This window comes from Trachypithecus francoisi, unplaced genomic scaffold (assembly GCF_009764315.1).
Source record: "Trachypithecus francoisi isolate TF-2019V2 unplaced genomic scaffold, Tfra_2.0 Lachesis_group3, whole genome shotgun sequence".
Classification (NCBI taxonomy): Eukaryota; Metazoa; Chordata; class Mammalia; order Primates; family Cercopithecidae; genus Trachypithecus; species Trachypithecus francoisi.
In genome coordinates this window covers 50,401,879-50,413,173 of record NW_022681468.1, presented here as the reverse complement: position 1 = coordinate 50,413,173, position 11,295 = coordinate 50,401,879, and positions in this window count along the sequence as shown.

Sequence of the window (11,295 nt, the reverse complement as noted above, 5' to 3'; positions counted from 1 at the left end):
TTTCCTCTGACCACAAGGAAATGATCATTTGGCAGCTGTGGTAACAAAAGCCCAGGCCAAAGTCTGAGAGACCTGGCTTCCAAATCCTAGCTCTGCCCTTTACTGTGTGACTTTGGGGAAATCCTTAATCTCTCTGGGCTGCAATTTCCTCACTTGCAAGAAGAAAAAAGTTGTTTTAAAAAATTAGACCAGGCACTGTGGCTACACCTGTAATCCCAGCACTTTGGGAGGCCAAGGCGGGCAGATCACTCGAGGTCAGGAGTTTGAGACCAGCCTGGCCATTATGGCAAAATACTGTCTCTACTAAAAATACAAAAATTAGCCAGGCGTGGTGACGCACCCTTGTAGTCCCAGTTACTCAGGAGGCTGAGGCACGAGAATCACTTGAACCCAGGAAGCGGAGGCTGCAGTGAGCCAAGATGGTGCCACTGCACTCTAGCCTGGGTGACAGCGAGACTCTGTCTGAAAGGAAAAAAAAAGAATGTATGCAAAAGGCCTTGGTAAATATACCTAGTAGTGATAATATGATGATCATAGCAAATAATCATCCCTTATTCTTTTTTCTCAAAATCTTCCATCAGCTTTAATACAAAACAGGAGCAAGCCTTTCATCTAAGGAAGAATAAAAAAGGCTAAATGGCGTGTGTGTGGCTGCACCTGTCTGTTCACTTACTTAATGTCACCATTTTCCTAGAATCAATAAGACTATTTGCCCCTGGACATAGTTTCCCAGCAACACACATCTTGAACCAATTCAGGTGAATTTCCTCTGTCATTTATAGTCACCTGGCTTCTGCATCAAGTGGCTCTTTGCAGACCTCCATAAATATTAGTATTATGCCTGCTTAAGGGAAATGAGCAAATGTTAGGTTTATACACTGTCTTTCCCTTGGGATTTTATAATACTAAGCAAAGAGCCATCAGCTGAGGCTGCCACATTCTCTTTGAAGGCTGTTGGGTGGGTTTTTTTGTGCCTTGAAAACAGAGCAGAAGAACAGATTTATCTCCAAGGTTTTCTGACCCTGTGGGAAAGAAGTTGTCCTTACTCAACAACCATTGCTAATAATCAGGAGAGAGACCTAGGAAATAATACGATTTTCCCACACAAGGGTCTAACCTGACATTTTCTTTCTTCCCACTGAGAGCAGGCTGGCAAGCACCTTTAAGGCAAAATGACAGTCAAGTTATTGCCAAACCTTTTAGCAAATAGTGTATGAATTTTTTTGTTTTAAGTGTAAATATTATTTATTTTAAATTCTCTTTATCCTTCCAAGCCTGATTTTTAAAAAAATTTATGTTGTTTGAATCCCCACAGGCGGGACATTCACTCTGATATTCATTAAGTGGGTTTTTGTGATTGCTAAGCAAGCTTTTCATATGTTTAACAACAATAAACTGTTTTTAATTAGAAAAATAATGACAAGGCCCGGCGCGGTGGCTCAAGCCTGTAATCCCAGCACTTTGGGAGGCCGAGACGGGTGGATCACGAGGTCAGGAGATCGAGACCATCCTGGCTAACACTGTGAAACCCCGTCTCTACTAAAAAAATACAAAAAAACTAGCCGGGCAACGTGGCGGGCGCCTATAGTCCCAGCTACTCGGGAGGCTGAGGCAGGAGAATGGCGTGAACCCGGAAGGCGGAGCTTGCAGTGAGCTGAGATCCGGCCACTGCACTCCAGCCCGGGCGACAGAGCGAGACTCCGTCTCAAAAAAAAAAAAAAGAAAAATAATGACAATTATTTTAAATTGAATTAAAATGTTATCATTGTGCTGTATTTTTAAAAATCAGTTTTCTTTTGTACAGTTATATTTTATTTTACCTTTTTTTTTTCTTTTTGAGACAGGGTCTCTTTTTGTCACCCAGGCTGTAGTGCAGTGGCACAATCGAGGCTCACTGAAGCCTTGACCTCTCAGGCTCAAGCAATCCTCCCGCCTCAGCCTCTTGAGTAGCTAGGACCACAGGCGCATGCCACCATGCCCAGCTAATTTTTTAACTTTTTTTAGAAATGGGGTCTCATTATATTGCCCAGGCTTGTCTCAAACTCCTGGGCTGAAGCGATCCGCCCACCTCAGCTTCCCAAAGCGGTGGGATTACAGGCATGAGCCACCATGCCTGGCCTTATTTTACATCTTTACATTTCACTGGTAACCTCCTTTTTTTCTTTTATTGTCATTATTAGCACTATATTAATTTTTCCATGTTACAACAAAATTTTCATAGTTTACAAAAAGAGCTTCTTATTAAAATCTCTTATTAACAAGAGAGGTCTTCATCACTGGCTATCACTCAAGGACAATAAGATGACCTTTATCAGGGTCTTAAATCTGTACCAGTTATAGATAAACAAATTCTGTTTTTAAGATACTTTTAAAGATACTATTCTTCTTAGATAAAAATCTGAAGTACAGAGATATCACAAGCATGTGACCTTCAGTAAATTATTTAGCCTCTCTTAACTCCTTTATCTGTAAAGCAGGGATAATAATGAAACCCAGTTCAAACAGACCTGAGATCAGGACCTCTCACATGCTGAGCAATCAATAAAGGAATATAGGAAATGTATTTTGTTGTTGTTGTTTTTGTTTTTTTTGAGACAAAGTTTCACTCTTGTTGCCTAGGCTGGAGTGCAATGGTGCGATCTTGGCTCACTGCAACCTCCACCTCCCGGGTTCAAGCGATTCTCCTGCCTCAGCCTCCTGAGTAGCTGGGATTACAGGCATGCACCACCACACCAGGCTAATTTTGTGTTTTTAGTAGAGACGGGGTTTCTCCGTGTTGGTTAGGCTGGTCTCGAACTCCCGACCTCAGGTGATCCGCCTGCCTCAACCTCCCAAATTGCTAGGATTACAGGCATGAGCCACTGCGCCTGGCCAGGAAATGTATGTTTCAAACAAGAACCATTTCCTGTCAAAACAAATGAAAAAGAAAGCGTTGGACTTTTACTGCCAGTTATCAAATTAGAGGCCATGTGTAGGGGGCAGCCTAAAGAAATATAAGTTGACCGGGTGCAGTGGCCCATGCCTATAATCCCAGCACTTTGGGTGGATCACTTGAGCTCTGGAGTTCAAGATCAGTCTGGGCAACATGGTGAAACCCTTTCTCTATAATAAAAAAAGAAAAAAAAAAAAAGGAAGGAAATATAAGTAATGGTACAATCCATGGAAAATGTTATCTCTTGATTCAGCAGTGCCAAGCTTGCCTTTGTCAGGAACTGCCAGCCTCCCTCTCTGGCAGAGCCAGACAACACAGCGGCTCTCTTCCCCCACCTCGGTCAGCTCAGTGCCTCCAGGCAAGCTTGGCTGGCCTGCACCTCTCAATCGCCAGCACATCTTGAAAACTCTATAAGACAACACACAGCTGGTTTTCTACAAAGAGCAGGACATGTTATTTTCCTTTAGCCTTCAAATGTCTAAATATTATTCCAAACAAAATTTTGTAATGAATCCCACATTTCTAATTCACTGTAAGCTGCTTTTCAAACATGCTGAAATGCCTAGTGCAAAAGGGAAGAAATACTACTAGATTTTCCAGGGTTTAAAAAAAAATGTCTATTTGATAATTTCAGATTTAAAGAAAATTTTCAAAAAGTCAAAGAATTCCCATATGCCCTTCAACCAGACCCTGTAGATATTAATTCCTGCTTCATCATTTGCTCTCTCATTGCCTTGAGTTAACCAATACTGTGTACAAGTTCAACATGTTTTCTTTACAGCCACTTCTTCCTGTGAACTGGGGTGCTCTCTACTGTCCTTATTTCCTAAAAATTATAACCCCACATAGGCTTTAAAATATATATGTATATAAATGTTTATAGATAATACACTTTTTTTTTTTTTTTTGAGACAGGGTCTTGTCCTGTCACCCAGGTTGAAGTGCAGTGGCACAATCTCAGCTCACTGCAGCCTAGACCACCCAGGCTCAAGTGATCCTCTCTCCTCAGCCTCCTGAATAGCTGGCGCTACAGGTACACACCACCAGATCCGGCTAATTTTTAAATTATTTGTAGAGATGGGGTCTCACTATGTTGCCCACACTGGTTAATTATAAATGTGTCACGTACTGCTCAAGTATCAACCAAAGTGATACACACATATAGTTTAGAAAATCAAATAGAAAAAGATGAGCTAGGCTGGGTGCAGTGGCTCACACCTGTAATCCCAGCACTCTGGGAGGCCAAGACGGGCAAGCTGCCTGAGGTCAGGAGTTCAACACCAGCCTGGGCAACACGGCAAAACCCCATCTCTGCAAAAAAAAAAAAAAAAGCCAGGCATAGTGGCACATGCCTGTGGTCCCAGCTACTAGGGAGGCTGAGGTGGACGGATCGCTTGAGCCCAGGAGGTCCAGGCTGCAGTGAGCTGTGATCACACCACTGCACTCCAGCCTGGGCAACAGAGCAAGGCCCTATTGGAGAAAAAAAAACAAAACTCATAATGGAAAGCCATAATTCCACCCTTAGCTCTGCTCCTGAGAAGCAATATCTTTTTTTTTTTTTTTTTGAGACAGTCTCGCTCGGTCGCCCAGACTGGAGTGCAGTGGCGCGATCTCAGCTCACTGCAAGCTCCGCCTCCTGGGTTCACGCCATTCTCCTGCCTCAGCCCCCCGAGTAGCTGGGACTACAGGCGCCCACCACTACATCCGGCTAATTTTTTGTATTTTTTAGTAGAGATGGGTTTCACTGCGTTAGCCAGGATGGTCTCGATCTCCTGACCTCGTAATCCGCCCGCCTCAGCCTCCCAAAGTGCTGGGATTACAGGTGTGAGCCACTGCTCCCAGCCAAGAGGCAATATCTTTTAACCAATGCTTTCTGCTTTGATTCTTCCGGTGGTGACCACCACAACATCCTTTTTTTTGTTGTTGTTTTTTGTTTTTTTTGTTGTTGTTGTTGAGACAGAGTCTTGCTCTGTCACCCAGGCTGCAGTGCAGTGGCATGATTTTGGCTTACTGCAACCTCTGCCTCCTGCGTTCAAGCAATTCTTCCTGCCTCAGCCTCCCCAGTAGCTGGAATTACAGGTACGCACCACCACGCCTAGATAATTCTTGTATTTTTAGTAGAGACGGGGTTTCACCATGTTGGCCAGGCTGGTCTCAAACTCCTGACCTCATGATCCACCTGCCACAGCCTCCCAAAGCGCTGGGACTACAGGAGTGAACCACAGCGCCTGGCACAACATCTTTAAATAATGTGTTTCAGCTGCTATTTTTTTTTTTTCCGAGGTGGAGTCTCCCTCTGTTGCCTAGGTTGGAGTGCAGTGGAGTGGTCTCAGTTCACTGCAATCTCCACCTTCCAGGTAGAAGCGATTCTTCCACCTCAGCCTCCCAAGTAGCTGGGACCACAGGCACGTGCCACCACACCCAGCTATATTTTTGTATTTTTTGGTAGAGACAGGGTTTCACCATGATGGCCAGATTGGTCTCAACTCCTGAACTCAGGTGATCCACCTGCCTCAGCCTCCTAAAGTGCTGGGATTACAGGCATGAGCCACCGTGCCCTCAACTGCTATTTCTTACTAGTCAGCTTTGGACATTTACTTTTAACTTACTGCTATGAAAGACAAGAATTTAGCTCTCCCCCATAGTGATATCACTATTCTTAGTTCTTCTACTGGTCACCTCTGTATCTTCAACCAACATGCACATTTTGTCCCAGCCATCTCACATTTTGTCCCAGCCACCACAGAAAGCGAATTGACTTCCCACTTTGTAAGCAGAGAACATTAGCACATTAATTCCTTACCTTGTCCCTTCTAAAGACTTCCCCTCATAGGCCGGGCACGATGCCTCACGCCTATAATCCCAGCACTTTGGGAGGCCGAGGCGGGCGGATCACAAGGTTTAGACATAGAGACCATCCTGGCTAACATGGTGAAACTCCATCTCTACTAAAAATACAAAAATTAGCTGGTTGTGGTGGCGCGTGCCTGTAGTCCCAACTATTCGGGAGGCTGAGGCAGGAGAATTTCTTGAACCCAGGAGGTGAAGGTTGCAGTGAGCCGAGATTGTGCCACTGCACTCCAGCCTGGCTACAGAGCGAGACTCTGTCAAAAAAACAAAAACAAAAAACAAAAAAACACAGACTGCCCCTCTTTCTTTCTTCACATTGTCAAAAATGTATAACATTTTCATTCTGTTCTGTAACCACCATTGAAATGTCCATAATCTGTTCACTCCACAAGGTGGAAAACTAATAGGGAGAATGTACCTTTCCGTGACTATGTGCCCCCAGGTCACTACAGAGCAAGTGGCATGCTAGGATTCCTTCTCCCCTGGGCCAGGATCATGATCATGTGTCGCTCAGGGAGAATGTTCCTGGAGTGAAATTGAAATGGGGATTCTACTTCCACTAGACCCCTTGGTCATCCCTCATGTTTTCTGAGTTCTTAGTACTACCTGGTCATTCATTATGCTGGCATCTGTGTTTCATCTTGGCTTGCACCCTCCTTGTTGGGCTTTGTAAGTGTGCAGGACCCTGAAATGCCAGAATATGCTTCTCTGGTTCTCCTTAGAAAATGTGCTCCTGTTTTTTAGCACAGAAGCTTTCCATTTTAATTAGTTGCCAACAATGAAACAAAATCGAGATATTTCACACAAATTCTAGATTTCTGTCTTTTTAAAAATTATGATTGGTGGCCGGGTGCAGTGGCTCATGCCTGTAATCCCAGCACTTTGGGAGGCTGAGGTGGGCGGATCACCTGAGGTTGGGAGTTCGAGACTAGCCTGACCAACATGGAGAAATCCCATCTCTACTAAAAATACAAAATTAGCCTGGCGTGGTGGCTCATGCCTGTAATCTCAGCTACCCGGGAGGCTGAGGCAGGAGAATCGCTTGAACCTGGGAGGCAGAGGTTGCAGTGAGCTGAGATTGCTCCACTGCACTCCAGCCTGGGCAACAGAGTGAGACTCTGTCTCAAAAAAAAAAAAAAAATTATATATATATATATATATATATATAATTGGGTAACTATGGACTTGAATTCCATGGCGATATGCTGAGGTACAATAGTACCAGCTCTCTTCCTTCTGCCTGTGTGGACTCTTTTGTTGCTGGGTCTCCAACCCCTGAAATTAATCTTGGCTCCAGCCCCACATCTTTTTTTTTTTTTTTTTTTTTTTTTTTTTTTTTTTTTTTTGAGACGGAGTCTTGCTCTGTCGCCGGGCTGGAGTGCAGTGGCCGGATCTCAGCTCACTGCAAGCTCCGCCTCCCGGGTTCCCGCCATTCTCCTGCCTCAGCCTCCCGAGTAGCTGGGACTATAGGCGCCCGCCACCTCGCCGGCTAGTTTTTTGTATTTTTTAGTAGAGACGGGGTTTCACCGTGTTAGCCAGGATGGTCTCGATCTCCTGACCTCGTGATTCGCCCGTCTCGGCCTCCCACAGTGCTGGGATTACAGGCTTGAGCCACCGCGCCCGGCCAGCCCCACATCTTACTCCTGCCCTCAGTCTACATCCCTTCTCAGAGGCCGCAGGGCACACCCTGCTTTTCCTGGACCATAGCCCCGCCCTATGTATTCTTCCTTGCTACTTCCTAAACATGTGGTTCATGGACTAGAACAGACTCAGCGGCATCCCCCGAGAACTTGTTAGAAATGCAGAATTTCGGCCAGGCACGGTGGCTCACGCCTGTAATCCCAGCACTTTGGGAGGCCAAGGCGGGAGGATCACCTGAGGTCACAAGTCTGGCCAACATGGTGAAATCCCGTCTCTACTAAAAGAAATACAAAATTAGCCGGGCATGGTGGCAGGCGCCTGTAATCACAGCTACTTGGGAGGCTGAGGCAGGAGAATCGCTTGAACCCGGGAGGTGAAGGTTGCAGTGAGCTGAGACCATGCCATTGCACTGCAGCCTGGGCAACAAGAGCGAAACTCTGTCTCAAAAAAAAAAAAAAAAAAAAAAAAAGGCAGAATTTCATGCCCTTCCCTAGAACTGGTACTGAATTGTAATCTGCATTGTAACAAAATCCCAGGTGACTCATGTGCCCATTAACATTTTTATTTTCTTCTTGTTTTTTGAGAAAGGGTCTGGCTTTGTTGCCCAGGCTGGAGTGCAGTGTGACAATCTCCGCTCCCTACAACCTCTGCCTGCAGGGCTCAAGTGATCCTCCCACCTCAGCCTCCTGAGTAGCTGGAACTACAGGCACATGCCACCACACCCAGCTAATTTTTGTCTCATCATCTGCCCTTTCTTCCTCCCTCCATCCCTCCCCTTCTTTCCTTCCTTCCTTCCTTCCTTCCTTCCTTCCTTCCTTCCTTCCTCTCTCTCTCCCCCCGCTTTCTTTTTCTTTCTTGTTTTCCTAAATTTGTTGAATTCTCTCATGCATGGATATCCCCATCCCTTTCACTTCATCACTGATCATTGATTTTGTGGATTTACTTCTTATTTTCATTTCATTTATATTATTTAATGGCATCTCTAGAAAGGCAAAGCAAAAATTTTGTGTGATCAGGATTCAGAAGTGATTTGCCAGTTTTCAGAGACAGGTCTTAAAACACTAGAGTAATAGAAGATTTTACCAAGCTCTGTTTTTGTTTTGTTTGCTTCTTTGTTTGTATTTTGCAGTTCTCCTCTCAGTAAGAACACAAATGTGAGAGGGGATGACAGATGCTTATGATCTTAATGGAACAATTCCTCATGTGGATGCAGAAGTCTCTTAATGCTCTTTAGTTGATTACATTACACCTGGAAAATTCAGAAATACTGCTGCCTGTAAGACCAGATCAGTGGCCACCATTTTGCTAGAAATACTGGAAATTTCTAGCAAACCGGAAACATTAAAAAGCATTAAAAAAGCAAACTGGAAATTACAATAAAGACAAAGGGAATGGAAGAGCTCAGCAGAGAGGTGCAAAACCATGTTTCTTTGTTGTTCTAGCTATATTTTTATTTTTAGCACCACAACTGCTACTGTACATTTGTCCCAGCCAGTCATCCAAGTATTTGTAGAAATTAACTGCAATGTTATGAATGTTTCACAGATGGCTGAGCCAAAGCTGATGAGAAAACAAAGGGGTTCTGATCTTGTCACCATCTGGGGGCTCTGAGTTTTATCTGGCTAAAAATAAATATGTTTTCAATCAGAAACTACTGTGGAGACATAAGATATATATATACATCTTACGTGTTTTAAGACTTGTCTCTGAAAACTGGCAAATCACTTGCTGAATCCTGACCACATAAAATTTTTCTTTTGCCTTTCTAGAGATGTCATTAAATAATATAAATATATGTTTTATATATATATATATTTTTTTTTTTTTTTTTTTTCTGCTAGAAACATAATGACCAACTAAAAGTGGCTTAAACCAATGGTTCTTAAAATTGACTGCATGTCAGAATCACCCAGAAGGCATGGCTCCCACCTGGTGAGACCTGATTTCATTGGCATAGGTATTGTCCTGGGCATTAAGAGTGATTCTCATGTGCAGCCAAGGCTGAGAACCACTGACTTAAACACTACATTTACTGTTTCACTTCACCAGAAGTCTGGAGGCGGTATTATAGGCATGGACGCAAGCACTTTCTTTCTCCTTAGTCATTCTCAGCCTGTTGTCAGTGTGTCCACATTGGCACAGATGACTTCTAGAGCTCTGAACATAAAGGGTTCAAATACAGCAGGGAAAGTGAGGTCAAAAGCACTTCCTCTGCTGGGTGTGGTGGCTCACACCTTTAATCCTAGCACTTTGGGAGGCTGATGCAGGAGGATTACTTGAAGCCAGGAGTTTGAGGCTGCAGTGAGCTAGGATCACACCACCACACTCCAGCAGCCAGGGCAACAGAGTGAGACCCTGACAGAAAAAAAAAAAAAAAAAAAAGAAAGAAAGAGAGAGAGAGAGACAGAGAGAGAGAGAGAGAGAGGAAAAAAACGGTACTTACTTTTCATACTTGTCTTTCTAGGTCAGCAAGCAAGAAAAACCTTCTTAGAAGCCCTGATTGCTTCTTATTTCATTGGCTAGAACACTGTCACCCATAGACCAATCACTGGCAAAAAGCAATGGGATTGCCATAATTGGCTTATGTCAGTTACTTTGTTGCTGTTAGGAAACAAAAGGAGGGTTCCATTAAACTAAGAACAGAGAAATAACTATTAGGTAGACAACCAACAATGTATCTCTGTTACCTTGTTATCTGAAACAAAGGAGCAAAAACTCATCACTAACCATCAGTCTCCACTGAAACCAATTTTAGTTTTTTATTTTCATTTTAGAGCATTTTTATTTGTTTTTGTTTGTTTGTTTGTTTGAGATGGAATCTCGAGTGCAGTGGTCCAATCTTGGCTCACTTCAACCTTCACCTCCTGGGTTCAAGTGATTGTCCTGCCTCAGCCTCCCGAGTAGCTGGGATTACAGGCACCCGCCACCATGCCCAGCTAATTTTTGTATTTTTAGTAGAGACAAGTTTTCACCATGTTGACCAGGCTGGTCTTGAACTCCTGACTTTAAGTGATCCACCCATCTTGGCCTCCCAAAGTGCTGGGATTACAGGCAGGAGCCACCACCCCTAGCCTCTATTTGTAAGAACTGGTATTTTATGGCTCTAATTCTTTCTTGGGGTTCTTCCAAAGAACAAGAGAAATTTACTTAAATAGAAAAAAAATACTGTCTTGAGATTGCCTTATGGATTCATTGATGCTTTTATAAATTCAAGATACATTATGGGATCTTACTGATCTTGTTTTTCATATTTCATATTTTGCTATTTCATGATTTAAGGAATTATTTTATCATACGTTTTAATCTTTTCCATATATATCTGGAATATATATTATATTTATACATATATATTTTGTGTGTGTGTGTGTGTGTGTATATATATGTATATATATATTTTTTTGAGACAGAGTCTCTCTCTGTCACCCAGGCTGGAGTGCAATGGTGCGCAATCTTGGCTCACTGCAACCTCTGCCTCCTGGGTTCAAGTGATTCTTCCTGCCTCAGCCTCCCAAGTAGCTGGGATTACAGGCACCCGCCACTGTGCCTGGCTAATTTTTGTATTTTTAGTAGAGGCGGGGTTTTGCCATGTTGGCCAGGTCCCAGCCATATTTTTAACGTGACTGAATTATAAGAAAATAGAAAAATAATGGAATCACCTAAAAGGATGATATGATGGCAAAAAATAAATTGCTATCCTTTTGTTTTCTTTTTTCATTGCCCAAGTATTACATCATTTTCCAAGAAAGTATAAAAGAAGACTAGAGAAACCATCTTTATAGTTTGCCTTACAATTTCATAGAAGTTGAGAATTCAGAATTTTTATTTTCCATCCACAGTGGCAAAGAGAATTGACTGAGGAAGACATTCTGATA